The sequence below is a fragment of the Sinohyriopsis cumingii genome, chromosome 15 (genome assembly GCF_028554795.1).
Source record: "Sinohyriopsis cumingii isolate HCF-2022 chromosome 15, ASM2855479v2, whole genome shotgun sequence".
Lineage (NCBI taxonomy): Eukaryota > Metazoa > Mollusca > Bivalvia > Unionida > Unionidae > Sinohyriopsis > Sinohyriopsis cumingii.
In genome coordinates, this window is record NC_142975.1 from 9,290,263 (window position 1) to 9,295,574 (window position 5,312).

A 5,312-nucleotide genomic window follows, 5' to 3' on the forward strand; every position below is an offset into this window, starting at 1 on the left:
ATCTCGGACAAAGACGTGTTGCATCAGTGGTATAAAGACTTGCGGGAACATTCTTGTCCTTCATTAACCACTCAAGAGATCCATCGTATCGAAGCTCTTCTGAATCAGAGTGAGGAGACGAAACGAAGAAACGGTTATTTGTCAGACATTTTCAAGCAAAAAGTCAGGATCGAATTGATGACTTATTATTACCTGTGAAGAAGAAAAAAACATGGATACCTGGGAACTTTATTACCTTTTGAACCACAGTTCGTATACGGCTTCTTGGAATCCTGTCGTCTGTGCTAAAAATGAACTCCCTCATCGCAAACCTCAAGACCATCTAGCTTATGTGATCAACACGGACGACAGTCATCTCCCAGGAACCCACTGGGTAGCCGTCTACTTTCCTCAAGAAGGATGTGTGGAATATTTCGATTCGTATGGATTGCCCCCTTTGGAAGACGATATCATTGACTTTATGAGAAGAAATGCTCAGACCACAAGATTCAATAATGTGAAATTACAAGGCACAGATTCCTTCGTGTGTGGACAATACTGTGTGTTTTTTCTGCATCATCGCAGTCTGGACTATTCTTTAGAACACTTAGTGACTCATTTTGATCCTCGTTCTTCTTCTAGAAACGATGTGAAAGTAGATCGATGGTTTTGTGACTTATTATCATTATACTTATCTTTTGTCTCAAGCTAGGAAACGTAGTGTCCATCAATGGCCTAATTACTTCCAAAAGTGGAAATCAAAGTTTCATTCACAACGTTGTCAACCCTGTCCAAAATAGAGTGTTATTTGAGAAAAAATGTTTGTTATTTGAAAAAATGTTTAATGTTAAATTGGATTGTTAATGTTAAAATGTTATGGTTACTTGTTAGTGTTAAGTGATTTGAATAAAAATGTTGTATTTGAAAAAAATGCCTTTGTGGTTTGTTTTGCTATAGGTATCCTGATTCATGCTCTTTGACTTCTCTCTATCCCTCCCCTGACACTATTTGAACGTTCCGACTCGAAAACCGTGAAGGGATGTTTTCCTTCACGTCCGCGCTGTGACTATAAAACCGGGACAGTCTCCAGTCTGACCATCCATTGTCGACTCATCCTCCTACGAAGATGTGCTCCAGACTAGCTAAGCTAAACGAAGCCTACGTGAATTTGCATAGGGTCAGACACCGAAGCCTAAAGAGATAGAGAATGCTAGAATGTTAAAAGTCACTGAATACCTGATAGAAGAGCTCTTCAGAGAAGAAATTAACAGGGAGAAAGAAGAATGGACTGAGAAGTACAGACTTCAGAAACAGCAGAGAGAGCAGCAACAGCAACAACAGCAGCAGCAACAGCAACCTGAACCTGACAGAGGCTTTGTCGACTGCCGTATGATACCAAAGAGTTCTTTTTCTCTTTCCGAAGAAGCAGACCTTATCCTGGGAAAAAGCCTATCGTCAGAGGAGGCCGCAATCTTAGAACCTAAAAGATTGCCATAGCTTCAAGTTCACACACACACACAAAAACACAAAAAACCCAGCCCTTTTTAGGGCTACCCCAACCTCTAGAAAAGAACTAACAATTGATTGCCTATAATAAGTTAAAAAATAGAAGTGCGTGTATAAGCACATGACTTCTTTATCTTGCTTGGAAAGTGTGTGTGTGTGTGTGTGTGTGTGTGTGTGTGTGTGTGTGTGTGTGTGTGTGTGTGTGTGTGTGTGTGTGTAAGTATTTTCTTTAAGTGGCTTGTCAAAATTTTTTAGAATAGTGATGGGTAGTATAAAAAGTGAGTGAGTGTTTCATTTAGGTCCGCGCGTTGTTTGGTCATGATCTAGGTAATATAAGTTTTGTGTCTTGGGGATGTTTTCCTTCACGTCCGTGCTTTTCGTATAAATACAAAACTAGTCGGCAGTCTGGTTACCCATCGTTGACCTGTTAACAGCAAGACAATGAACACACGACTAGCAAAACTGTTAGAACTCCAGATGCACCTGGAATATGACAGGCGCCTACTGAATGAACTGGCCGCGGAGGCCACTGTGGAAGAGGAAAGAATAAAGAAGGAGGAGGAGGAGAGAGAATACAGAAGGAAGAGGAGGAAAAAAGAGAGAGATCAGGTGTCACCCTATGATGAACCCTGTGTGCAAGGTGACACCTGAGGCAAGGACACCTGTCCAGCCTGTAGCTGCACCACAGCCACAACCACAACAGGAGGTAAGGATGCCAATTCATCATAGAATTAGAAATAGAAGAAGAGAAAGGGAAGTCTTCACTATTCCAGAGACAGAAGATTGGAATAGTGAAGCCACTCAACCCACCTCTGCGCTTACAGCGACAAGGGTGAATTGGCAAGGAGACTGGAGTCGGAGATGCGTGTGCGGTGCCAGACCAGGAAGGTGCCAGCATTAGATCCGTGCATCTGGAGATCAAACAAACAGCCCTTTTCAGGGCTCCCCAATACTCTAGAAAAGAAATAGTAATCTGTTTGCCAATGTGTGAATGTGAAGTAGTGTGAAAATAAACACTGACTCCTTTTTCCTGGTGTGATTGTATGTATTTATGTTGTGTGTGATTGTAAGCGCTGACGTACGTATGTGGGGATAGTAGATTATGGTTATATTTTTTGCTGCTTCAAGTGTGTGGATAGTAGATTATTGGATTTTTTAAGTGCTATCGTACGTTTGTGTGGATAGTAGATTATGGTTATGTTTTTGCTGCTTCAAGTATGTGAATAGTAGATTTGGGTTTGATTTTGTTGCTTGGCATGTGTGGATAGTATATTTTGGGTTTGATTTTGCTGCTTACCGTGTGTGAATAGTAGATTATGGTTACGATTTTTTCTGTCTCATCACGTTAGTGTGGATAGTAGATAATATGAGAAGAGAAAAGTAGGGAATATTTTCCTTCACGTCCGCGCTTTTTATATAAGAACCCACAACGTTCGTCGTTCGCACCATTCTACGGAATAACAGAGACAAAATGACTCAAGTATCTGTTTTATTTAATCTATTGAGAAACATCTATTTTTGGATAATGGATGTAGAATATGTTGTAGAAAGAATAGAAAAGGAATGGAGGCATGGAGATATGAAAGAATTGGTAACCAGTCAAGTTCAAGGTCTAAAGGCAGCCAGAGATCTCATAGCAGGGATGATAGAAGAAGAAGTCAATAAGTCAAGAGGATTGATTGACCCACCTTATGTCAGAGTGGGAAGTCTGAAGGAAGCACTGGATCATGTCATCCAAGTCCGGTGCTTCCTAGAAAAGATATTGTACTGGACAGTGTGGAGGAATGTAAAATGGGGGTTGGACAAGGTGAAGAAAGGGGAAGATCTGATGAGAAAAGTGATGGAGGAAGAAGTCCAGAAGATTAAAGAGACATGGAGTAAAGAAAGAAAAGATCAGGAAAACAAAAAGAAACAGGCAGAGTTTGAGAGGCTCAATCAGAATTGGATGAAGATACAGACCAAGTTCAGAGCGTTGGGCCATCCTGACTGGTTACCAGAGTCAGAAATAAAGAAGAAGAAGAAGAAGAAAGAATTATTAGGAAAGATAAGGGTGTGGATGAAGAACTGGAGGAAATAGAAGAAACCCAAAGGCCCTTTTCAGGGCCACTCCAATGCCTCGAAAAGAGATTCCGTTTCATGCCTACATTTTTTTTATATATGTGTGATGTCTATTATCTGTGTTCTATAAATCTCCCCGTTCCATAACACTATACAGACCCACCATGTTAAATTTCCCTTGTCGCTATATAGTCCCAAAATCTATATCCCATATTAAATTCCCATTGTCCCTATATAGGCCCAAAATATATTCCCATGTTAAATTCCATTGTCCCTATAAAGCATCTAAAATTTTCCCATGTTAAATTCCCATAGTCCCTATAAGGCAAACCCCCTATTTTAACATTAAAGTCCCCTAGTCCCTATATCGCCCCACTTCACTACTGATGTTTCAGTTAGTGGGGCTGATTAAAAATGATAATTTAGATAGATAGTAGGTGTTGGTTTATAGACACAACATAAGGTCTTTTGGATAGTGTGTATGAGTGCTGGATGGTATAGGTGGTGTGTGGGATAGTATGTTTCATTCTTTTACATCATACACTTTTCGCCTGATAGCAGATGCGGGGCTTTTAGGCACTACACAAGACGCTTTTGATAATGTGCACTATGTGTTGGATAATAGTAGTGTGCTGGCTATTATGATTATGTGATTTTTGGTCTGATAATAGGTGTGGGATTTAAGATACATCATAAGGCATTTTGGATACTTTATGTGTGGTGTTGGATTTAGTAGGTAACTAAGTAATTGTATTGTTGATAGCTAAGAATTTGATTGTTGAATTCACTTAGACCCCCATAAACTTTTGATCCTTTGAAGCTATGCGCTTTGAATTCTCTCTTTTTTTTTTCCCCCAGTGGTAAATTCATTGACACAGATAAGTGGTATATAGTAATAAATGAGCAGATGCTGGATTGTAAGGTGTGCGTTTGGATTGCGCTAAAAAGTGGGTGCTGGATAGTACTAAAAAAAAATGTACTATCTAAAACATAATCATTACATTTCCCTTACCATACATTTTTCAACATGGAAACGGCCTATAACAATCACAAAGTTAACATTACTTTCCCCCATGTTTATAAACACTTTTTAAACCCATAAACACGTTTGACCCAATATACCATTGGACACCTATACCCCTATATAATATGATATGACCCGATACCCGCATTTACACGTAAACTTATTGGCCCCTTTATAAGTGTGTCATTGCCCCCTCCTCACATATAACTACTGCAATAATTGTAACGGTGTGTACAATCATATCATATAACTACTAAATGCAAGAAACAACATTAAGTCTGCGCGATAAATGAAAATGAGAGGTTGCTGTTACACATTCAGATAAAATAATTCATCATTTTTCTCGAGTCACTGATAAATAAAACAGAGATTTTCAATATAAAATATTGCATAAAATTGTGTGCACAAGTCTAGTTTTTACACAAAGCCCGAACACTGGATAATGATAAATGTAGGTTTTGTAAGTTGTAGATGGAGTCAATTGTATATTAAATATTTGAATGTAGAAAACTAAATAAAGAATTGATTTAGTTAGTACAGTGGATGAAATGAAAACTTTAATAATAAATTTTACGAAACGTTAATATTTGAAACACATATTACCAAGCGTTTTGTATTTTCTTATGTGTCAGTATATATATTTAAACTACACAGTTCTCGAATGCGTGCGTATCGACTGGCATTAAGTGGTTAGCATGCGAGTGCTTGCAATATTGTCACGTGATCATCTTGGATTCGCCGCCAT